Below are 26786 nucleotides of genomic sequence, written 5' to 3' on the forward strand. Positions count from 1 at the left end.
CAGTTATAAGGGTTCCAAAGAGGTCAATGATCGCACCTGAGAGAGAGTCAATGATAATTTCAAAGAGCTAGCATTCAATTTGATGGGGTTGGTAGTGTCACTCTGTCGGCCAATCTTTTTTTTCTTTCTTTTTCACTAAGGTTTCTTTATTTTGAATCTATTAGCATCCCCGTACCTTCACGTTTTGTATGGGATCATTACAATCTACCACATTCATCTTTCAAATCCTACACATGCTATCTCCAAATTGAGGACATTAATGGATAACATGGATAAATTGGTACAATATGATGAAGTTGATCTTAGTAAACTAGATGGATTTGTCAAAATAAATAATTAAAAACCCATTCCAATATGTTGGCTTTGATCACCTACTTTAATTATCCTAACCCATTTTAAATGAATTATAAATACTAAGAAAAACTATTTTTTTATGTTTATATGACTTATAAATACCAAAGAATTTATTCTTGATATTTACATAATTTGTAAATGAAAAAATATCCTAGATGTAGTTTTATCTTTCTTTACATTTATATAATTTATAAATGCTAAAAGAATATTTTAATGTAAATTTAACATTTCTTTTTTGTTGAATTACAATTAAGATATAATTTCTTTATCTAATATTAAAATTTCTTTATTTGTACTCCTAACCATGTATTAAATGAACATTAATTTCCAAAGAGACCTATTCTTCTGTTGTTGCGATTGACAGTGTGTCAACCATGTTCGCGATGGTATTGGTAGCTCCCACACTCTCCACTCTCGAGTACGGTCTTTTTGCGGCCATAGCATAAAGAAGTCTATGGTGCTAGCTTCCACCTTTGAGTGTCTTGATCAAGGACTATAAATAGTTAGGCAGCTCCTTGCCAGATCAAGACTTTGTAGGGAGAGGAAGGACTTGTGTCATGGGTACAAAAAGAACAAAAGGTGGATGAGCCCTTTGCAAGCTGAAGTGGTACTCTCCTTTGTGGTTCAAGATGATCTCCTCTTGCTCTCCTTTGTCTCACTCCCTTTCTTTCTTCACTCTCTTCCTCTATATCCTCCTCTTCTCTTCATCTACTCATTACTTTCTTTGTCTCTACTTCTCCCCCATTCTCTTGTATTCTTATCTTCCTGTTCTCCTCCTTCTCCTCTCTTCTTCTTCTTCTTCTTCTATTCTCTTGTTCTCCACCTATCTACTTCTCCTTTTCTTCTCTTCTCCTCCTCTCTTCTCTTCTTCCACATTGCTTCTCTTCTCTTCTTCCTCACATCTTCTATTCTCCTCGTTCTCTTCTATGTGTGTGTGTGTGCATGTGCAATTGGTGGGAGAGGGGGGAGGGGGAGGAAAATCAAAATGTTTTATTAAGTCTTATGCTAGCCTCTACTTTATAGCCAAAGTCTATCAGCCTTAAAGACACGTCCTCACAACTCATTCTTTGGGGCATTCGACAATGTACTTTCACAATAGTCATGAGGGTTCCAAAGAGGTCGATGATTGCACGTGAGAGAGAGTCAATGATAATTTCAAAGAGGTGGCATTCAATTTGATGGGGTTGATAGTGTCATTCTATCAGCCAATCTTTTTTCCTTACCTTTTTACTAAGGTTTCTTTATTTCGAATCTGTTAGCATCCCCGTACCTTCACGTTTTGTATGGGATCATTACAATCTACCACATTCATCTTTCAAATCCTATAAATCCTATCTCCAAATTGAGGACGTTAATGGATAACATGGATAAATTGGTACAAGATGATGAAGTTGATCTTAGCAAACTTGATGGATTTTTCAAAGTAAATAATTGAAAACCCATTCCAATATGTTGGAGTTCCCTTCCAAGAAGAGAATCCTAAACCAAAAAAAACTTTGATCACTTACTTTAATTATCCTAACCCATTTTAAATGAATTATAGATACTAAGAAAAACTATTTTTCTATGTTTATATGAGGTATAAATACCAAATATTTTATTCTTGATATTTACATAATTTGTAAATAAAAAATATCCTAGATGTAGTTTTATATTTCTTTACATTTATATAATTTATAAATGCTAAAAGAATATTTTTAATGTAAATTTTAACATTTCTTTTTTGTTGAATTATCATTAGGATATAATTTCTTTATCTAATATTGAAATTTCTTTTTTTATAATCCTAACCATGTATTAAATGAACATTGATTTGCAAAGAAACATGTTTCTCTATTGTCACGATTGACAGTGTGTCAACCATGTTCACGATGGTATTGGTAGCTTCCACACTCTCCACTCTTGAGTATGGTCTTTTTGGGGCCATAGCATAAAGAAGTCTATGGCGCTAGCTTCCACCTTTGAGTGCCTTGATCAAGGACTCTAAATAGTTAGGCAGCTCCTTGCAAGACCAATACTTTGTAGGGAGAGGAAGGACTTGTGTCATGGGTACAAAAAGAACGAAAGGTAGATGAGACCTTTGCAAGCCGAAGTGGTACTTTCCTTTGTGGTTCAAGATGATCTACTCTTGCTCTCCTTTATCTTACTCCCTTCTTTCTTCACTCTCTTCCTCTCTATCCTCCTCGTCTCTTCATCTACTCCTTGCTTTCTTTGTCTCTACTTCTCCCCCATTCTCTTGTTTTCTTATCTTCCTCTTCTCGTCCTTCTCCTCTCTTCTTCTTCTTCTATTCTCTTCTTCTCCACCTATCCACTTCTCCTTTTCTTCTCTTCTCCTCCTCTCTTCTGTTCTTCCACACTCCTTCTCTTCTCTTCTACCTCACATCTTCTGTGTGTGTGTGTGTGTGTGTGGAAGCGGAAAAGGAGTTGGTGGCAACCTTGCAACTCGATAAGACAAGGCAAATGGCTAAGAAACAAAAGGAAATCCTTGATTTGAAATGCGAACTAAAGGCCAAAGATGAAAAGGAGCAAAGGTGGTGGCAATAGGTTGTAGATGAAAATCAAAATCTAGTGGAAATGCAAAGAGAGTATAAGCTTCTAATCATGCAACATGAGGATCCATCAGCAAAGATAGGGCAAATCAAACGGGGCATGAAAGAGTTTGCTGCAAGGGAAGAAGGAAGGAAGCAAGAAGAGGAACAACATCACATAGAAATGAAAACCATGACTGAAAAGCTAAGTCTTGAAAGAGAGGAGCGGGAGAGATTGAGCAAGTAATCGAAAGACCAAGAGTAGAGACTCATGGCCCTGGTACAAAGACAAGGACAAGGTATGGAGGAAATGAAAAGGAGAGCTGAAGACTGGGCAGGCCAAAATGAACAAAGAGTGAAGACCTTGGTGCGTCGCCTGGCTCTCGTGGAAAAAGAGAAAGCCCTAGCAGAAAGCAAAGCAGAGGCAGTCCAAGTTGGTTTCAATACTCAACAACAAGTCTTCCTAAATACATTGATGGATGCCACTCACGCAGAGGAAGGGGAGTCCTTGGAGGTGGTAAAGAAGAAGCTGAGCATAGCACACAGAGCTCTCCGATCAGGGCTACACATGCCCCCCCAACTTGTTGCGATTGGGTTGAGCTTTGATGAACAACATAGGTACGTGTTATTGGTGAGCCTAACCCCCCAGGAGATTGATACTTTGGGGTTTGTAGAGGAGGTACAACAAGAAGATTTTCCAGGAATTGAAGCTGAACTACAATTTGACATGGGCACATTCGAAGAATAAGTGATTCCACAACCCCCTTCACCCCATTCTAAAGAGTAATGGCAGCCCACATACACATCCGTGGAAAGAGAAACCACCATGAGGAAGAAGAGAAGACAAATGGTGGAAGAAGCCAGACAAAGATTGAGGGCTAACCCTATGGCACAGTCATCTCTACCCCTTCCACCATGCCCAAATGACTTGCCGGCCATTTTCCATGCAGAGCTTCTAGTCAGGGAGAGATAAGAAAAAGAGAAACAACCATTCGCCTTGAGCTTCCTCGTCCCCAATGCCCTGCGAAGAGTCCTTTCCCCTAAAATAGTGGAGGAGATGATCGACGTTAGAAGCCAGCTAAGCCAACAATGGCTAGAAGAAAGAGAGAATAATCCCACCCTTTGGGGTACTCAGGATGCGAATTACTGGCAAAATAAGGTTTTTGAAATGCTTCGGTGCGTGCCCAGATACTAGTGCTAGCCACTCTAGCAGAGATGCATCTACGATGACAATGTTCTCTCATGGATGGCTTTTTGTAATACCCTCCAGTCTGAGAGAAACGACCCCACCTTTATGGTGTATCCTCGTAGGGTAGGAGTAGACTTTGATGCATACACCCATGCCCATTATGACTTCCCCATCATATATAACCCCTATACTACCACCTTAGTCCAAGCCTTCACTTTCACCTCCGACAGCCTAGATGCCACCATGACTTGTTTTATTGCTTAACTTCTCCTCCTATCCTAATCTCGCCTTCATTACCACATGCAACTATCTTAGGCTATTAAAAATCTTACTTAGGCAGGACTCTACCCTAGCAGAACGTGGTCTCCCCCACTCTTTTTTTACCCTAACGCCATTGATAGCTACACGATGACCTGCCTAAAGATGCGAGCCATCCTTTTACCCTCCTTCTGCCTCATTATTCTTGAGGATATGAGTAACATCCAATTCACCCGCTGTAACCACCCATTCCTCTCCACCACCCCTCTCTAGGTTTGGTTGAACCTTAAGGGTTTCATGTAGAGATGGAAATTTTGGAGTCACTCCATTAAATCCCCCTCACCACCACCTTTTGATGACAAGATCTAGCAATTAGCTACTGCCCGAATCCTATATATCAGCAAGGTTTTTGTAAAAACAAAGCAACAATGAAAGGAGCCTGTGACATGTCCAAACGCAAGTCACGGCACATAGCTCACAGTCACTACACCTAAGGGTCCTCAAGCTAGGCACATCGGATGGCCTCGGTGGTCTAGCTCTAGTCCTAACCCTCTAATCCTTTTTGCCTCCCCACTTCACGCTTAGGGCACCCCAAGTGCAGGACATACCTAAGGAGATAACACTCACCTATGGTTAGACCTATCAACCTAAGCTACACACACTGCACCTCCCTTTGCACAATAGGGTCCTCAAGCATGGGACATCACACAGGCTTATCTAAGGTTAGACCCAACTCCATGTTCCACCAGCACGAGCACAGAGCACCACACAGTGAGGTAGACACTCCCCTTAAGTTGAGCACTTTCTCCTTCCAGCTACAACAGGATGCCGCAAACCATCAACTTGGGAGGCCCTCAACGTCCACCCAACACACCTTGGGTTCTCCATCCAAATCATTACCAAAGCTTCCCAATCAAACAAGTCCACATGTGGCCCTATCACCCCCCCTAGCCACTGGCCCAGACCCCACCCTTCCACAACAAAGACCTCAAAGTGCCATGGGACTGGCACTAGTCTCGAAGGGGGGTAATGTTAACCTTAGCTTCAGATGGTAGAAATATGAAGCAAAAATTAGAAAAAGAACAAAAAAAGAGCAAAGGCATAGAGCAAAAAAAACAAAAAAAGAGCAAAGGCGTAGAGGCGGCCCCTAAAAGCTAAGCTAAGGCAAAAATGAAATTTTAAATAGAAAGCGCCTCAAAACACCTAAAAACTCTTGTAAAAGTGCGCCAAGCTCCCTCGTGTGCCATTTGTAAAGAATAGACGGATATAGGCTTAAGCCATGAGGCAAGAAAAGGGAAATTAAAAAAATGACCTTGCCACAAAGGCTAGCCATGTAAAAAGGGATGGGTGCTGATGGGATTTTAGGACTTGTATATAAAGTTCAAAAAGTGAATGGAATCTCATTCTTTGGTGTGTGGCTAACAAGAGGCCTCTCTCCTTGTCTTTTTCTCTCCTCTTATTTGTGTGTGTGTGTGTGTGAAATAGAGAGAGGGAGATTGAGAGCGTGAGGGAGTCAGCACGTGGGAGTGAGGGATCAAGAGGGTGAAGCTCTTCACCACTCCCACTACAACAAAAAGGCCTCTTAGATGCGCTCTTAGATGTGATTTTTGAATTGAGAAAAAATCTTACGGACGCGTCTATAAGCCCGTCTAAATGCGCATGTACCATTTCGCATCTATAGTCGCGTGTATAAGGAAATCCACACACACCAATAGATGCGCTTTAGACGCGCATATACACGCATAAATAAACGCGCAAATGAAAACCAAGTTTATTATTTATTTAATTTCTTTTGTGCATCTACAAGTGCGTCTACATGGAAGATTAGATGGACACATAGACATGTGCCTAGACGCGCTTTTACATGCACCAATAGATGCGACCGCAAAACCAAAAGTCTCATTTTAAAAAAAAGATATTTAATTTTTTTAATTAATTTGAATTATATAGCGCATCTATGGACGCGTGTACTTTGCATTCTAGACGCGAGTATAGACGCGCATTTTCTACAATTTAGACGCGCAAATAGACGTGAAGCACATAATTGAAAAAAAAAAACCAGAGAGCATGCTCTCTGGTTTTTTTAAACCCCTCCCATACATCAAATTGTGCATTTGGGAAAAACACAATGGATCTGAAGGCACGAGAATTGAAAACAAAAATCCATGTATTCATTATATATAAAACGCATTTACATGGGGAGTTTAAGTGCTTGCGACCTAAAGCATGGCCGTAAGCAGTAGGCTCAAAGATGGATAATAGAAAAACAAGGAAACAAGGCCATAGAGGATGCATGGTGCTCCTCTACGAATCTGAAGAAGAAACATCTTCACTAGCACCACCATCGCTACTGGCGTCGCTATCCCCCTCCTCGCTATGCTCCACATCGAGGTTCGCCTACACACACAAAAGATCAAGGTTGCTTACGTACAATTGCAAAGAAAAAGTTATAATTAGCCATACTTTTAATAGGAAAGTAAGAAAAACATACCTCCTCTCGCTGTCAAATTCTCATAGCCCGGCTATATTGCTCCTCAGTGATGAGACCCTCCTCATAGAAGTGAAGCCATGTGGCTACGCGGTTATGGCCTCGATGGTAACCTACCTCTCTAGGAGTAGGCATCCTACCAACGATAGTAGTCAGCAGAACAATTATGATATACAAACAATTATGAGACACAATGTATTAGAACAAATTTTATAAAGAATTGAAAAAAATATAAATTTTAAAAAAATAGAAATTAAAATATACTTACAAACTCTGCCTCCCACGACTCTCTGTCGCCCGATCCGTAATGGGATGATCCCATAGTTTCCATTTGGATGCATCGCGCCTCTGCGTGCTGCCGACTCTTCACTTTCTCTGCTGCTGCTTTCTTCTTGGTTTTCTTCCGCTCTATGCGGTGGCACATAGGTGGTTGGCTACAGGCTCCACGCCCCTCCTCTTGTCTCCGCAATGACTCCATGGCGCGTGTCATGAGGTGGGATCTTTTGTTGTGAAGCAAATCCCTCACTTTTATGCATCCCCAATCATCCGAGAATCGCTGACCCTCATGATTTGGGTACCTCCTATGGACTGCCCTCAACACCTCCTGCCACAAGCCGCTTTTCTAATTCTTGAAGTAAATGAAACAATCTTTATATGTCGCATGCACGACGCTCCTCATGTATGCCATTACATCCCTTCCTTCATCATCATGGAAGATGCCACCAGTATCTATAACTCTATAGTACTAGCATACAAGCTCCTCTATGTGATCTTGTGGTGAGGGTTATCGTTTGCTATCTCCTAGGCAATCCCCACACAAGCCTCGTCCTCCCCCTCAACTCTCCCTCCTCCCTCTCTATCAACTACCCTCTGCCTCGCTGGATGCACGTGCTTCCGCAAATGCACGTGCGTTGGCTGACGCTTGTGCTTCAACCGATGCATGTACAGGCGCTGCACGTGGAGTACCTGCAATTGGGGTTTGGACATTTGGTATTTGGGAAGCAATGCTAGGCAAAGACGTTAGAGGCATTCCAGACATGACGCTGAACACCTCGTCTACTGTGGGAGAGCGGCCAAGGTGTATAGTCATCTCTTCCATGAAGTCTTCCTTACTAGGAAAACCTCCAAAAAAAGCATTGACCCCTTTGCTGACCTGCACAAAAGTATCATTCATGCGCTCCAAATCTGGATCATTACTAGATGAACCACGATGCGACATCTGCAAACAAAACACAGGAATAAGACAAATTTGCTAAACTGTAATATTGTGTAAATTGTACTATTATGTAACATGTTTGTACAATTTGAAAAATAAAAGCTTGTCTTTTTTATCAGACTTGGCGCATGTATATTCGTGTCTAAGATGCAGAATAGACGCACTCTCAGACGCTTCCCCGAAGTCAAAGCCTTTGTTTTTTGAGTAAAGCGCGTGTATTCTCGCGTCTCGTATGCAGAATAGACGTACTCAGAGATGTGGTACCACTATGGAAAAACAAAAGCTTTTTTTTTGCATGGCATGTGTATACTCACATCTATCATTCAGAATAGACGTGCTTAGAGACGCGCCTGAAGATGTTCTTAGAGACGCGCCAGAAGACGCGATAACAGAAAACACAGTTGCGCGTCTATATCTGTGTCTACTGTGGAAACTAGGCGCGCTCTCAGACGCACTAAGTCGGCTGCTCTCAGACCGACAACCGCCATGATTTTTTTGTGATATAAAAGCTTCAATTTCATAGAAAGAAAGATCCTAATACAGAAAGAGAGAGAGAGAGAGAGAGAGGACTCACCTTGGGTCTTTGGTGTGGACGAGTGGTGGCGCTGCTTCCTTCCCCTTCTTCCTCTCCTTGGTGAGTTGTTCTCCCTTGATGCTTGCTGCTTGTTGTCTCCTCTCTTTGCCTCTTATTCCTCTTGTTCTCCTCTCTTTTGTTCTCTCTTTCTTCCTCTCCTTGGCTTTCTTCTCTTTAGCTGTCTTCTTTCCCTTCTTGTCTCTTTGAAGTGAAAGAAGAGGTGAGTCATGAGGAGATGAGTCATGAAGAGACTAGTGGAGGTAGACTGCATGTTGGCTGAACTCGAGCTCCAGAACGCGCAAAAAACGCAGGAAAGACATAGTTTGAAAAGAAATCCCTTGTATCTTTTGAATTTTGATGTTTGCATCTATTTTTGCGTGTATATGCACGTCTAATTTTACGTAAACGCACTAATAGACGCGTATTTAGACGCGTAGATAGATGCAGGCATAGATGCGCATTTAGCACTCTTGCGTTTTTATCATAAGTTTTTGTATTTAAGATAAGTCTTGATAGTAAGTTTTTATCATAAGTTTTTATGTATTTATAATAAGTTTTGTGTATTTAAAATTAAATATCTTAGAATAATTAATACGCCTTGAAGTTTTTATGTAAACATATTAATTACAAAATTGATGTTGTCATGAATTAGGTTTAATCATGTCGTTGTCATCACCTAGTGCGGTGCATGCTGATGAGTCAACGAGCACATCCTCAAGTGAGGATGAAACATTACGTCTTCATAATCGAGATGCATGGCTACGATGAAAAATTAAATGCATGTGTGATCGTTGTCGAGGGTGTATTTTTTGAGCACGTCGAGTTGCAATGTCACACCTCAGCATGTAAGGAGAATGGGACCGAGAAAAATCACCGGTATTCATTGTTTTTAACACTAAGATTGCTAGTCTATGTTTGAAATATATATCAACATACATGTAACTCCCTTTTGTGGTTGAGTAGAATGTGATGCCACATCCTCAGATGCTCCCTCTCGGGTGTCGAGAGGCTGCAAAACGTTGGCGCGAGGAGGCACAGTCTTCAAGAAGAGTGGAGACTGATGACCATGATAGTAGCCCTCATGAAATGCCCCATCAAGTTGTAGAGGATGAGATTTTGGACAAAATGGTACACGATCTATTTTCGCAACCGGTTCGGGGAGAATGTCACTAGATGAAGCCAGATGACCCACTATATGTAGCGTCATCTACTCCGTTGTAGGAAGGTCGTCCGTACTCCGTTCTTCATGCGTCCCTTGAGATACTTAACGTGCAAACAATTTATGGATGGAGTAATGTCAGTTTGAATGCGTTATTGAAGTAGGTATCAATTTAGTTTGGCTTATGAATCATAATATTAATTGTTCTATTTTGAAATCAGACACAAATATATGTTGGTGGTTTTTTAATTCACTTTTAAAAATATATGTAGGTGATTATCACAAATGCTTCTAAAAGGAAACAAATTGCCAACTAAGAGAGAGCAAGCAAGACATTACTTGACATCTTTGGGAGGCCTCGATTATGTCAAGATTCATGCATGTGTCAATGATTGTGTCTTATTTCGTGGGATTCATGAGTTCACACGAGAGTGTCTTGTCTGTGGTGAATCAAGATACGAAGTGGAGATGAAGTCAATGGATGTGCCTTGTAAGATTTTGCGACACTTTTCGATTATTCCACGTATGTTCAAGTGTAAGTCTATTGGAAAGCTCATGCCATGGCATGCTAGTCATCGTTTGAGTGATGGAAAATGGAGGATCCCTGCAGACACAACGGCATGGCAACATATAGACAATTTGTGGCCCATTTTCAAAGAAGAGCCAATAAATTTTATATTTGTATTAGGTATGGATGGAATCAATCCATTTGGCATCAGAAGCACATCATACAGTGTATGGCCAGTGGTATTAGTAAACTATAATATTCCTCCATCCATGGCAATTAAAAAGGGACATGTAATGTTGTCCCTTCTGATTCTTGGAGAGCACAAGGTAAAAAACATGGACATTTACTTAGAGCCTTTGATTGAAGAGTTAGAAATGTTATGGGAAGGTATTAAGGTACAAGATACAAGCGCATTTGCATCCTCTAGAGATTTTACTTTGAAGACTATGTTGTTGTGGACCATGCATGACTTTCCAGGATATGGAGAGTGTTCAGGTACATGTATATAACTCTATATTTGAAATTCAAGACTTAAATCAATTGCATGTTATTAATTCACTTATTTATTCAGGTTTAACCACAGGATATAATGCATATCCTATTTGCGGTCCCTCTCTAGTTTCCTCTAGGTTGGCAAGTTTATAGAAGGTTATCTATGACAATCATCATCGATTTCTTCCTATTGACCATCCCAAATATGTTCTCCCTAATAATTGAATGACTCCACAATCTCTAACCTTTCGAGATTAGAAGGAGAGATGGATTAATGCCGACAACCACCCTCCACTCGGCATGAGTCAGTAAGAAGTATATTTCTCTCGATTGACTTTAAAGTATTTAGCATGATGAATTGTTTATATAATATATTATTTGTTTGTTAGGTTCTCTATATTTTTTCGTCTTTCGTATTGGACTGAACTCAAGATCAATCACCTATTGGACCCCATGCACATATTCAAAAATGTTGTATCTACATTATGGGATCACTTGATAGGGGCTCGTGATTCAGTCAATGTAAGGGAGGATTTACATAACATTGGTCGCATGAGACGAGCCTCGCCAGGCATTGGACCCAGAGGAAAAATTGAGCTACCCCCATTGCACCAACTTGGATGGTATCAAAGAACGAGGAAAAAATAGTGAAGGAATAGATATGTAGCTTTCGAACACGCACAGGATGTATGAGATGTCTCAAGGGAGCCTTCATAAAGAAAAAGAAAAGAGGTGTGGAGCAACTATCTGGTTTGAAGTCCCACAATTGACACAAAATGATTCAAGTAAGGGTATCTCTAACCATGAATATAGTAATTAGTGAAGTAACTATGTGTAAACTTTGGGGTATAATGAAATTTTCCTCAACTAATCATTTGATCTATGAATATTATTTACATTCAGTTCGTACTTCCTACTAGCATATCCCATTGTATATCCAAAGATGTACATGATATCATTTACAAGATGGGAGAGCTTGTGAGGTGTGTATACATTGTATTTTTTCATTATATATTGCATACATCATGTAGTGAATCTCTTTGAATTTCTACACATAAATAAACAATTATCAAATACATCCTGACAGATACGTGAGCTCGAAGGAAATTGATCCAAACACATTGCAAGATACTTGAGTATTGTCTATTGAGGTGGTTTGTTCGGTGGAGGAAATTTCTCCTCGCTCCATTTTGACTACTCAATTACATTTACTCGTACATTTGATTGATGAGATCGCACTTTGTGGGGCAGTTCATGCAAAGCGGATGTTTTTTCTTGAGCGCTTCATGAAAACCTTGAAAGATTTTGTGAGGCAAAAAGCACGGCCTGAGGGAAGCATGGTTGAGGGTTGGTTAGTGCAATCATTCCTTGTTTATATCTCTGAATATCTTGCTAAAGTGGACCCCTCTCAACTACGACTATGGAAAGACGATGAATACTTGAGGATGATCTCTATAATACCTCAAGGAAAATGAAGGAGTAAAGTGCTAACAAAAGAAGAACTTCGTAAGTTAAATAGTTTTTATGTGCTCAATAGTGATGTAATGAGCAAATGGGTGACACTATATAATGAAGCAAGGAAGAAAAAGCGAAAGACAAGCATTTCGCACGAGATATAGACGTAATATCTCATTTTCAGATCATCTAAATGCACTCCCACGTCATATTGATATAGATTGGTTACATGAGAAAATGGAAAGAATGGAAAAAGAGGAGAGAATTAATATATCTCAAGAAGAGTGGGAATATGCACTAGGTTGCTTATCAAAGGTAAGACATACTATCAATTAATTTTTTTCTAGTTATATTTTATATAATAAATTGACATGTTTGATCTTAATCTTTTACTACCAGTCCACATTATTCAATGCTATTTGGTGTGAGGGTAAACATCTTCGAACTCAACGTATAGATGAAAAGAGAAATACCCAAGATTGTGGTGTCCTTGCTCACTTCGAGGATGCCAATGGTACCATGGAAGGTTATTGTGGCTTGATCCAAGATATTCTGAAGCTTGACTTCAGACGATTATTTATATATATATATTGGATGTGAAGTGATTTAAAGAAGTGGTAACAAATGGTGAGCATTGCACAATCAGACGTCATCCAAGTGGTTTTGTAATCATTGACTCTACAAAATTTCACCAAAACAAGAATGACACATTAGTACTACCTCAACAATGCGAGCAGGTATATATGTAAAAGCTATTTTTTTTATATGTATGCATGTGATACATATACACAATATAATAAGTATTTAAGTTTCTTGCTTTTGTTTTTCAAATACAGGTTGTGTATCATCCAATGGTAAACAATAACCAATGGTGGTATGCCATCCCTATATCTAATCATTCAAAACCAATATATGGTAACATTACCGACATAGAGATAGCAGATGACAATCCAACAATTAATGATGATGTACATGATGACATCACAATGGATAATATGCGTGATATAGTACAAGATGAACCTCGCCAGAATGTTCAAGGAAACGCAGAAGAGGACAATAATGTGATTGATGATGATGAAGTTATTGAGCAATATAGCAATACATCTGATAGTGGGATAGACGTTTTTTTTTTGTTACCTCTTGGTAACATAGACCTAGAAGTAGATAGTTTAGCAAGGGATGATCTCATTGAAGATGAGATGGATCATTCACTCTAACATACTTAATTCGCTTAATGATTCAATGTGTATTCTTAATTCTATGGAGAATATCATACACACATGTGCATACTCAAGAATCAATAGTCAAGCTTAAAGCTAAATTGAATTTTCCATAATAAAAAGGAAGTATTTTTTATCTTCTTCAAGTAGAGAAATTATGAGATACATGCAATTCTTGCTACTAATTTTATAATTATATCAGGCTTGTCAACTGGAGGAGTTGCCATTCATTAGAGAGCAATGCAAAAATAATTATTAACTCTAGTTTTTTTACTATATTAAGTCCAATTTTAGGTGGTTTAATAATTACGCATTTGAAATCGCCTCTATATTCGCGTCTATGTTCGCGTTTATCTGCGTGGATATATAGACGCAAAATTCGCATCTATTTACACGCTCTTTTACACGCGCATATAGATACAATGATAGACGCGCCCGACTTTGCGCATCTAACATGCGCATTTATGACTCGTTTCCCCCTTCTCTTCTTCTCTTCTCTTCTCTTTTCTTGCTCACACACAGCTATGGTGGATGGAGCTTGAAGGAGAAGCCTTGAGGATTCTTGAGCTAGCATCTAAGATCGTGGAGCTACCGGTGTATGTGAGGGAGGAGGCAACTCATTTCTGCATCGAGGTAAGCTCACTACATTCATAGGTTTGGAGGTACGTTGGCTAGGTGAGAGGTAGCCATTAGAGCTCGCTTGGAACACTTAAAACAATAAGCGGTCTGGGGGTCTTGGCGGCCCAGCGAGACCTCCCACAATTACTTTCTTGAGTGAATGACTACCTTAACAGGCCATCATTTGAGGAGGAGATAAAGGCAATGGTATTCCTTATGAATAAAGAATAAGATACTTGGTGCTAATAGTCTAGGAAATATGGAAATTTTTTATCTTGAGCTTCACTTCAGTGATCACATTAACCACTCCACTAGATGACTAATGATGAGCAAACAAATCCTCCAATTGATGTTTTCCAAACTAGGTGACTTAATAGATGAGAAATTGATAAACTAGAAGAGGAGCTTAAATAGGCCTTCCATTCTTGTAATAGCTTTATTTCTTAATATTCTAGTCTATCTTGTGTCTAAAGCCAAGCAAAGGGTTTCTTTATCGACATTCAAAGAATAACACTAGTGCCTTAGTCATGACATTTTCTGTACTCACTCTTTAGAAGCTGAAGTCGCTTCCTTAAGTTTCTGTCCTTAACCAATCTCTAGATATTAATATTGAAAAAATAATGACTATATCCAAGGAACTTGGGAATCAATAGCCATATGATAAGCCACTATTTGCCTAGTTTCGAGGAAGGGACTAGCAATGGCTCTCTTTATTTCAAGCACCTACTTAGAAGCATTCAATTCACATCATACATAGTAAGATTACTTATCTTTGGGGGTAGCTATCTATTAACCAAAAAAATTGTGAATTTAGATATATATTATCATGGAAAGTATGACCATAGGCTATTGCTATCAAATATGTTTAGCTTGTTACCATACCTTCATTCTCAAAAATCCAAAGACTATGAATAGTGTTGCATCATTAACTTGCCACCACAGATAAAACTTAAAAAATCCAAAGAAATAAAACAAAAGGAATTAGATCCTCTATGATTGCTAGAGTGGGACCTATTTCATCTAGAGGGCCCAAGATTAGAATACATCCACATCACCCTAAATGTCAACATGTGAAGAATCAACACAACCACCTTGATAGTCCTTGCACATAACCTTTTGTAGGACCAAAACACTTTAGTATGGTGACTACTTTTTCGATATTTGTAAGAAATATTCAATTAAATTTTTTTGTCCTAATTGGCCTAGTAATTGCACATGTAAGATGTTTTTTCATCGAGAACACCATGTTGGGGAATATGGGAATTTCGCATAAGTTTTGGACACGTGGTCAAATCTTTGGATTTGTCATAACTTAAACACTATAACTCCAAATCAATCGCTCTATAGCTCAATAGATTCCGTTTTTCAAGCACTTTCCAATGGTAGGCCACATCATATGGTTTTTAGAAACCTATGGGTATGTTATTCGGGTGCCACCTTTTTAGTATTCAAGGAATGGGAATTGGGAGATTCCCAAACTCACTAATATTGTGTTCGAGGATAGTGGCCATCAATGTGATTGATAAGAAACATCCTAATCAAGAGGGGTGATGATTGCGACTACACCTACGGTTTACCATGAAATGTACTAGGAATCTTTGCAACACATGTATCACGTTATTTGTTGTGCCTCTCTTACATCTATGAGATTCTAGTTCGGCAATTCCTATGCCTTTTGTTAGATGTTGTACCATTCTATGTAGTGATTTGAAATAGGAAGAAAATTAATGTAAGATGGACTCGAGAGATATGAAACTTGCAAAGCAAATCCAATAGCTATAAATGCAAAAAGTTTTTAGTGTAAAGGCTTCTTTTATCACAACAATGAGTTAGTGGGATGGCCTATTTTTTCCCCATTCTGATCGGTGCATTCGATGGTTGATACACTCTTGAAATAATTGCATGTATTAGGGCCACTAAAATAAAAATTTCCCTTGCTCATGTTTCAATGCATGTGTAGGATGTACTTGCATTTATCATACCTTTGGAAGTGCTCAAAAAAATTTCCAATGCAAGCTTGTAGCTACTACGAACTCCATTCAAAGGTCATTCACTTACTTTACTAGGGTGTGCAATGGTAAATCACAACTAAAGGATTATGCTTTTGTTCGCATGAGACTTTTTTGCCATGCAAAGCTCAAAGAGAATATTGGATAACATAGTTATCTATCTAATGTAGCTTCCAGAATGTCTTTTCTAGCTGAACTATTAATAAGAGTTAACGAAAAGTATTTTTTCACAATTTTTTAAAGCTAAACCAGTAAAAGGAGGTGGAGTCTAAACAGAGCACTATTCGTGAGATCTGCTCACCCATGAAGACTTGCCTCTTCCACTTCGGCCTCTAGGAAAAAGAAGGCAATTGAAAACATCTATGACAATGCATGCCACCATGGTTTGTTCAAGCCACCTAATACCTTCTCTGCCAAGTAAGTTCCTTTCATCCCATATGACCCTGTTGACAAGGGGTATATGTTGGAAATATCATTTACAAAATCAAGGATGGTTTACTTCTTGATTTTGAGCATGATATGGAGGCCCTTAGGAAGATGATGTGAATTACTTGAACTGTGTTTGATTTCTATGTTAGTAAAACTACTTGGCCGTTTTAGATCAAGTGCTTGGAATAAGAAAAAGTGTGTATACTTCCTGAGATGGACAATGATGATATTGTAAATGCTTTCCAAGGGAATTCGAATTTGTTCCATGCATAGCAATTTGAAAATGAGATGTTGAATTTGAATGACTTGTGGGTGAAGTGGTGTGGTATCAGTAACATGGGGAGCTTTAAGAATCTTCGCATGACAGTCTTGTTGAGTCAAGAGAAGAGGTGAAGGAAGATGAATAAGCCTCTCATTGATGTCAACTCTGCATCAACCATTGATACATCTGTAACACTTTCAACTTATTTTGCTACAACTAGAATTCCTCCTATTGTGTTTTTGCCAGCAAACAAAATCTAAATTGCCCAGTTGGTGCAACAAATTGCCAATGGGGTAGTCTTATTGAGCCTGGACACCAATTTTGATAGGTGCATGCATCTAATTTGAGAAGTGATAGAAGCAATGCCCATATACTTGGCTAATTCTTTATAAAACCTTCACTTGGAAGGCCAGAAAACTATAGCCATAGAGATTTTGAGTGGGACATTCCTCACTAGGTTATTGTACCTCAAAGCAATCATGGGAAGATCTATGCTTTGTGTTAGGGATTTGTTATGTGCAAAGAACTTGGCTTGACTAATTAGATTCCCAGGCTAGTTGGTGCGCAAGCTGCAACAACAAATGCCAATCTAGTGCATCTATATTATAAGACCAGGTGGAATAACTATACACCTATGAAGGCCAACCCCACTTTTGTATCTGCTATTCAAACTAGTGATTTAGTATCCATTGATCATGTAGTTTATGCGCTTTGAAATTTTGACGAGATTGTAAGAGGTTATAAAAGAAGAACTAATGGATGCTTGTGCTTTGGCTAATAGGACTTAAGTGTTTACTTTCCCACACACTTGCATGGCACTATGTGCCTTGATGAAGTTTCGAGAGAAGAATGTAATTGGGCCCAAACAATCATACTATTGTTATGAGTGCAGATCATGGCCTCATGTTTAGTCATTCCAAAATTGCTTACTAATTGAAGGAGATACTAGAGTTGCAGTCAAAGTATGCTACCCTCCCAATTGAAATAAAGGTTAATTTAAAGTCTCTCTCATAGGCACATTTGTGAGAATGAAACTAACCTAGAGTGTCAATATCTTTGAGGTTATTTGCACATTTCATGTTGACAAGTGGAATGAGCAACAACTATTTCTATATGGTAAATCACATCTCTCATTTTGATAAGAGCATGGTGTTTCGGATTTATCTTTATGGTGCAAAAAAAAAACACTTCATGGGTTGGAATTTAGCATATCTCTGACGTTGTGTAATAAGGACAGATTGATCATGGAATTTTGCATATCTTTGACATTATGTAATAAGGACAAATTGATCATTATGATATCCATAAGTTTGTTCTTATGTCTCCTATTACAAGCTTTGTACTTCTTTATTATATTTTACTACTTCTTGACCTTCTGAGAGTTAGACCGTGATTGTATCTCTGCTGTTCTAAGCTTTATAGGTTTTAGTGCCAAGTCAGCTATTACTATGGATGTCGAATGAGCCGGATCTAAGACATGGTAGTTAGTTATGGTGGATGAAAGAAGAAGAGTAAACTCATGATGTAGAAGACAAAGACACTGTTTGTTACACAAGTGAATTAGGTTTCAAGATTGAGACTTGGACTCGTAAACACAATCTTGTGTATGTGGACAATGACACTGACACTTTACTGATCAGAAAAGAGTACTATCATTGCATTAAGAAAAGGAAGCAAGTATAATGCTTTATAGGAAAGTAGGAAACTGCAGTAGGCACCACTCTGCATATGGGATAGGTAAGCCTGCATGTCCTTGGCCCTGAAGCTCCATACAAAGAGGCTGTTAGTGAGTGTGATTGCTGAATCTCAACACCCCTCCTCAATCACAACTAGAAAGGCACAAAGTGTATAGAGGCTGTAATGAGAACCACCTGCAAAGTGTGGGCACACCACAAACACAATAGACACCAGAGGCTGTCGCAAAAAAGGCTAAGTGTGGGCACCAAAACATGATGGATATCCAGAGGCTATAACAGGGGCCTCACAAAGTGTACAGGGAATGTAGTGACAAGTTACATGAGGAGTTTACAAAGCTTATGGCAAGAAGCATTAGGGCAAGGAAATACAAGGCTTTTAAAACAGTCTATCAGAGTAATGAGAGTAGAAGGACTGATGAGTCTTGTCCTTCCGATCCTGGTGGTCTTCATCTTCATCTTCATCTTCATCTTTTGGTCCATGGTCTTCTTCTTCTTTCACAACTGCAAGATAGGCCTTTTGGGACCTCTTCCTAGCATGACAGAACTTCTCAATGTGTCCGGTCCTTTTGCAGAAGTCACAGAAGAGCGGTTCCTTTTTACCTTTGTATATGTTGTTTACATATAACATTTGTTCATCCTTTGAAGTGCTAGGCTCTTCTTTGCTTTTAAGTTTCTTTTCTTCCTCTAGCAGAGAGGCATTAATATCAACAAGTTGAGGATCAGGCATATTGGTTAGAGTGGTTGATACATTATCATAGGCAAGAGGCAGACTTTTTAACAAGACACCAATACAAACATCTTCATCCATTTTTAGCTTTATCCCTGCAAGTTGAGTAAGCAGGCTTTCCATGTAGTTCAGATGGGATGCCAGGGATGTATGAGGCTTCATATCAAGTCGGAAAAATTCAATCAATAGACCATACTTAGACGACTTTGATTGTGCACCAAATAAGGTATCCAATTTGTCCCAAGTGTCATGGGATGTGTCACAGGCATCCACATGATGGATGTAGCTGTCATCCAATTCCAACTTAATGATGGCTTGTGCCTTGTCATCATTCTTCTAGTAACTGCAAGGTCCGCATCCCGAGGTTTCTTCTCTTTGCCATTGGTAATGGCCCAAAGACCCTTCTTTATTAGAATGAGCTTGATGCAGGTTTGCCAGGTGTGAAACCCGACTCCCTTGAACCGAGCATTTGGAGAGTCTTTTCCCATGTTGGATAGTTGAAGCAACAGCAAATCAGTACCAAGATTCTCAGATGTTACAGCTGAAGGAGAAGATTACAATGTGTCAAGAGACACAAGTAATGGTAGTGTGAAAACACACTATGTAGAAACTTGATGTTCAGCTTGAATCTTCCTTGCTCGGGGTCATTGATCCTTCTTCAATCTTCTTAGGTCCTTCCCCTCCTTGATTTGGTGCTGGGATAGTAGATCAGAGTGGGCTTTAGCTTGGTTTAGTGGCAGGAGTGAGAAAATGAGAGAAAAATGAGCTTGGGAGATTTTGGCTATGGTGGAATTAGGGTTTCTGAGACAGGGCCCTGGTTTTTCAGTCTGTGTGGACTGTAGCCTTGATCATTTTCCAAATTTTTTCTATGGATAGAGAGCTTATGACATGGGATTCCAAATCCCTAAGGTCGTGGACCAGATTGCGCTGCGTGGGAGACGAACATCTGTACGAACTGGGACTAGCATAGATCTGGACAGCGAGGACTAAAATTCGCAATGCTAGGGTTGTCGATTGCCAATGTGCTTCTGTGATGTGCCAGGAAGGAGCGCAGGGAGTCAAGGAATGATGCTCCAGAATAGAGCTTGGGGAGATATTGCCTGGTTCAAGAGATCTAAGAGCTCCAAGGAGGTAGGATCCAGCAGGCTATGGCAGCCATTGGAGCTTTATTGAAGGTAGAGTCAGAATTGAGCTGGGAGTGAAGTCATGAACTCAAGCCGAGCTGAGGAAAGATAAAGAAGAGCTGGAAGAGCAGAGATGAGGCTAGACCATGCCCAACTGAGCTCTGATACCATGTCGAATGAGCCGGATCTAGGACATGGCAGTTAGTTATGGTGGATGAAAGAAGAAGAGTAAACTCATGATGTAGAAGGCAAAGACACTGTTTGTTACACAAGTGAATTAGGTTCCAAGATTGAGACTTGGACTCATAAACACAATCTTGTGTATGTGGACAATGACACTGACACTTTACTGATAAGAACAGAGAACTATCATTGCATTAAGAAAAGGAAGCAAGTACAATGCTTTATAGGAAAGTAGGAAACTGCAGTAGGCACCACTGTGCATATGGGATAGGTAAGCATGCATGTCCTTGGCCCTGAAGCTCCATACAAAGAGGCTGTTAGTGAGTGTGATTGCTGAATCTCAACAATGGAGCTTATAGGATACCTATGAAATGGGCACTAATGGACTATGGCATAGGTACATTTTTTAGCAGCAAACTAACCCAAAGTTCTACTGTCTCTAAGGTCACATGCACATTTCATTTTGACAGGTGCAATGTGCAACCTCACTGTTTTTTTGGTAAAAAACATCTTCCATATTTTAACAAGTGGCACATTTTTCTTTGGAGTTATCTTTATGCTACACAAGAATTAAGCTTTATGGGTTGGAAATTTTCGGATCTCTGATCTTATGTACTAGTAATAGTGAAAGTACTAGGCACTTTTGTTTTAGAATAAAACACTAGACATCATCTCCTATTGCCATGCCTTGTGAAAGATGTGTGAATTGTAGTAAGGTCAAGTTGATCATTAAGGTACCCACAATTTTTTTTCATATGTCTCATATAATAGGTTTTGGCCACAATGAAGATTATTGTGATGATGAAGGCCTTGATTGATGCCCTTTTTTAGTGGTCATTGAATGCAATAGAGAGTATCAAAACTATTACTCACATTTGGAGCTTACTTAAATATTCAGAATATGTATGGAAGATGGTCATGTAGATGTTCTATGCAATATGTCCTCAATTTGTATGCTTTTATTCAGATGTAACTTATTAATGTTATGCAAGGCGAAGTACAGAAAATATCTTTGAAGAAACCTAAATCTCAAAGACTCACAATGAAGGTTTTGTGGAGTATCTCCAAGATATAATTGGTTCTAATTAATACATGTAAAAGATTCAAGAAGCTACCAAATAGTTTGTGACTTTTTTGAGACTTTTGTTTTAGTTGCTAAAGTATCCTTGAAATCTTTGTCCTTGTAGCATTGGTGTTTTTCTTTTCTTCTAAAGTGGTATAACACAAACATAAAGAGTGAATAAACATGGAGACCGCGGTGCTCATATCGAGCATGAGAATTGTAGCTACTCACCAACTACTGGATCGCTTTTCGAAAAACCCCTAAGTCAAATTCCTGATTTTGCCTGCAGTTTGAGCTTTCTTCTGACATGGTTGTGTTCTCGTGCTCCACCAAGCTGTCGATAAGCTTAAGGAGGTTGGGTAGATCCATGTCTCTGTTGTTATTCGCTTAGTCCTACGCTGGGCTCTGATTTCCCATCTATGTCTTGGGATCTTCTCTTATTGGTTGATTCCTTCACGTTCTTTTATCTGAATGAGTTCCTTAATTGCTACACACAATCCTCAAGTTAGCTCCACTTAGCGAGCGTGTTCTTTTCCATGCACTTGTGTACTCAATCGGGCTTTTGGGTGTTCTTAGGTGTACTTCAATTGCTGGAAGTCAAGGTGAGTATGGAGAGCAAGTGTCTAAGCGGCATGCGCACTCTCGTCTCATCTTAGGCCTGATAGGCTCGTTCGATCAATTTTTTGTCATCTTGGTAGGTTTTAGGATTTCTTGCTGCGCCGACTTACTCGGTTTAGGTTCATTTGGGGTCTATGCCTCCACTAGCTGCCATCAAGGCGCTAACTCTCTCGACAACCTACTCAAGCTGCTAAGCAGGCGCATCTTTTGAATTTGCCTATTCCTTGCACCAGAATCAAGTTATGGGCATCGGGATGGCTCAAAAAGGTTGGCGCCATTGAGATCTAGCTAGGTCTTGTGCAAACTTCCACAAAATTTGCAAAATTCTAACTCGGCCCAACTCATCCGAATTGTAGGGGCCCAGTGGCAGATTCAGATGGGGACTGAGGACTAAATAGGAACACGGGCCGAACTTGCAACTCAGATGATCGAATAGATGTGGTTGAAGGCCGAGTGGTCCGAGGGCCGAGTGGTCCGAGGGCCGAGTCACATTAGTGGATCAATTCGATTGTTCAAACGGGCCGAGTCAAGTAGGCCAAGAGCCGAATATTAGTTTTGTCTGAATGGTTGACTCGAACGGGCTGAGCAATACGTGTCTGAGTTGAGTGGGCCGAGTGGTCCGATTGGTCCGAGGGTCGAGTGGTACGATTTTGGGACTGAACCCAAATCCAAGCCACTCGAACATGCCGAGTTGTGCACGATGACGGCCGCACTGTGGATGACCTCGTTGAATATGATGATACATGCAATCACCAAGCACACCAACTTCAAGATCACAACAAATACCTAGTAAGAAGGTCCTGATATACCTAAATCGTGTGAAAAACTCCTCGATGGCAAGATCAAACCGAATCAGTAATCAAAACTCTCTCCCTCTCTCACTCTCTCTCTCTCTCTCTCTCATTGCTAGGGTGAAAGATGAGCTCTTCTATGGTCTCATGGCCCTTAAACCCCTTCCTGAGCAAGGTCTTGGTATCCCCAATCACTCCCTTTCCTGCATTAATCATTCCAACCACTCTTTTTTCCCATTTACCCCGATTTGTGTTTGTTTTACCCTATTTTACAATAGTAAGCCCTACACCTCTCTAATCTGACTTCTTAATCCTAACCTACGGTAAATGCAACAAGAATCAAAAGCAAATAATTGAAATGATTTCCCCTTCTTATCCAATGATTAAACAACCAAAATAACCAAAATACTTGTATCGAAGATCAAAATTCCCAACTTCTTACCTATCTCAAGCTCCGGTTTGGGGATGAATCCCTTACTTCGATGCTCGATATGAGGCGCGCAAGTGCTCAAGATTGAATCCGATGGTCCCGGCAATGGAACCAAAATGTGGGAGCTCTCGCTTGACCGCCAAGACCCAGGGACCGCTTATTACTTCAAGGCTTCCAAGTGAACTCTAATGGCTACCACTCACCTAGGTGACGAATCTCCAAACCTATGAATCTACTGAGCTTACCTCGATGCGGAAATGAGTTGCCTCCTCCTTCACACACATCGGTAGCTCCACGATCCTAGATGCTAGCTCAAGCATCCTCAAGCCTCCTCCTTCAAGCTCCATCCACCATAGCGGTGCACAAGCGAGAAAAGAGAAGAAAAGAGAAGAAGAGAAGGGGGAACGGTGAAGAGCTTCACCCTCTTGATCCCTCACTCCCACGTGCTGAGTCCCTCACCCTCTCAATCTCCCTCTCTCTATATCACACACACACACACACACAAACAAGGGAAGCGAAGAAGACAAGGAGAGAGAGGTCTCTTGTTAGCCACACACCAAAGAATGAGCTTCCATTCACTTTTTGAACTTTATATAAAAGCCCTAAAATCCCATGGGCACCCGTCCCTTTTTACATGGTCGGCCTTTGTGGCAAGGTCATTTTTCCTATTTTCCTTTACTTGCCTCATGCCTTAAGCCTACACCCATCTATTATTTTACAAATGTTCTTGTGGGCAGCCACTGCAAGTACCGTGCGAATAGTGGTCATTCTGGCAGTTGGGGCAAATGACTCTTGAAAATCAAACCCTTCAACTTGTGAAAATCCTTGGGCAACCAGTCTAGCTTTATACTTTTCTAAAGTACCATCAGCCTTGTACTTTACCTTCCAGATCCACTTGGTGCCAATAACCTTCTGCTTTGCTGGTCGATCCACTAGCTCCCAAGTGTCATTCTTCATTATGCTGTCATACTCCGCCTGCATAGCAGCCTTCCATGATGGATCTGCAAGTGCTTCTTCTAAGTCAGTTGGCTCCTTTACTTTCATAATCTCAACCATCAAGGCCATATTGACTATGTGAGCAGAAGCCCTCCTTTGCTCCTCTATTCTCTGAGACCTCCTTGGTTTGTTTGCCTTCTCCTCAACAAATGCAGGCATAGGATTATTGTGGTCATAGAGCTGCTTCACCCAGTGCGGCAATGGCTTTTCCGGTGGGGTGATGTCAGGTTGGTGAACTTTTTTCTCATCATCTGAAGATGATGCTTCCTCCTCCTTAAGGATAGGGATATCTCTCGGGACAGGTTCATAGTGGACTACTTCTTCGCTTGATGATAAAGTGGAAGAACTTGCCTTCTCCTCCTCCACTGTATGCGGCTCCTCCTTGAACACCACATCACGGCTCGCGATGATCTTCTTTGCCTCTTGGTCATATAATTTGTAAGCCTTCAGCTCATCACTATAACCCAAGAAGATACATTGTCTGCTTTTTGGTTGTAACTTGTTTCTCTTCTCATCTGGAACATGTGCATAACATTCACATCCAAAAATTTTGAAATGTGAGACAGATGGTTTCTTACCAGTGTAAGCCTCATGAGGTGTTTTTCCCTTGAGAGCCTTTGTATAGCTCCGATTTAGAATGTAGACTGCAGTATTAATAGCTTCAGCCCAAAAATGGTTAGGCAATCCCTTGCCCTTTAGCATGCATCTTGCCATCTCCACAATGGTGCGATTCCTGCATTCCACAACACCGTTCTGCTGAGGTGTGTCAGGCGTCGTCAATTGACACTTGATCCCTTTGCTCTTGCAAAAGCCTTCAAACTCCTTTGAGTTGAACTCACCACCGCCATCTGTTCTAAATTTCTTCACACTTTTCCCTGTTTCATTCTCAACAAGCATTAGCCATTCTTTAAACTTACCAAAAGCTTGAGCCTTATCACGAAGGAAGTACACCCACATCTTCCTACTGTAGTCGTCGACAATCAACATAAAATAAGAAGATCCCCCTAAGGCCTGTGTAGGCATCTTACCACACAAATCAGCATGCACAAACTCTAGAGGAGCCTGTGCTCTATTCTTGCTTTCTTGTGGAAATGCATTTCTCTGTTGCTTGTCCATCATACAAGCTTCACATGGTTCCTTCAATTCAGTTATTGTAGGTAGGTGAGCAACCATACCTTGCTTTTGCATCTCCTTCAATACTGCAAATCCGATGTGTCCAAACCTTTCATGCCAAAGCTTACTTGTGCCCACTCAAGCGGTGGCTGTAAGAGCACTTAGCTCATACAGGTTGTTTCTTCTTTCTCCTTTGCCAACAATTGTGCCAGCACTATCAATAATTTTTGCACCTGTCTTCTTGAACCTCACTTCATGACCAAGATCAGTTATGGCAGCAATTGATAAGAGATTTCTCCTGATTTCGGGAACATACAACACATTTGAAAGCTTTTTGACTTCACCATTTGCAGCAACAAGATCAGTTATGGCAGCAACTGGTAAGAGATTTCTCCTGATTTCGGGAACATACAACACATTTGAAAGCTTTTTGACTTCACCATTTGCAGCAACAAGATCAGTTATGGCAGCAACTGATAAGAGATTTCTCCTGATTTCGGGAACATACAACACATTTGAAAGCTTTTTGACTTCACCATTTGCAGCAACAAAAGAAATAGTACCTGTGCCCATAGTAGGGCATTTAGCATCATTTCCAACCGTCACCGTGATGGATTCTTGTAGAGGCTGCATAGAACTGTATAGACCTTTCTTGTTGGTCATGTGATGGGAGGCCCCACTATCCAACACCCATGAGTCAGTGGTAGATTCTTCTTGCGCCGAGGAGCACACTTCCTCAATGGTCGCCATGAATAATTCCAACTCTGATTCAGTCGTATTGGCTGTCTCTTTCCCTTTACTTTTAAGGGTACCATTCTTTTCATCTGCCTTCTTGACACGACAATCTGCAATTGCATGTCCTTTCTTCTTGCAGTAGAAGCACTCTCCTTGAAACTTCTTCTTGTTGCCCTTCTTCTTTTTATCACCATCATTTTTGGTGGAGGAAACACCTTTGCCTTTTGCATTGGCAGAAAATGCAACATCTCCATTGTTGCTTCCTTCTCGGGCTTTCAGCCTCAACTCCTCCTCCATTAATAATGCACAAAACTCCTCAAAAGTCAAAGCTTGAGGTCTCACCTGAGTATTAAGGGCAGTTACTAGTCCATCAAACTTTTGTGGACAAATCCAAAGACACCTCCGAGCTAGCTCTTCGCTAGTCTTTTTCCCAGCGCCAGCAATCTAGTCGCGTAGATTCTTAATCCAAGTGATGAATGCTTCAACCATCTCTCCTTCAGCAAACTTCTCCGCTGCTAGTTGATTCTCCAAGTTTTGAATCCTTGTTTGG

The 26786-nt window shown here is 40.3% G+C and overlaps 1 pseudogene; it reads left to right on the forward strand.

Annotated features, from left to right (window-relative positions):
- Positions 1-2955: 2955 nt before the first annotated feature.
- On the forward strand, positions 2956-17773 carry LOC148034841 (threonine synthase, chloroplastic-like; annotated as a pseudogene).
- The last annotated feature ends 9013 nt before the right edge of the window (positions 17774-26786 follow it).

The sequence above is a fragment of the Lygodium microphyllum genome, chromosome 6 (genome assembly GCF_053477565.2).
Source record: "Lygodium microphyllum isolate KBCC chromosome 6, Lygodium_microphyllum_v1.1.10, whole genome shotgun sequence".
Lineage (NCBI taxonomy): Eukaryota > Viridiplantae > Streptophyta > Polypodiopsida > Schizaeales > Lygodiaceae > Lygodium > Lygodium microphyllum.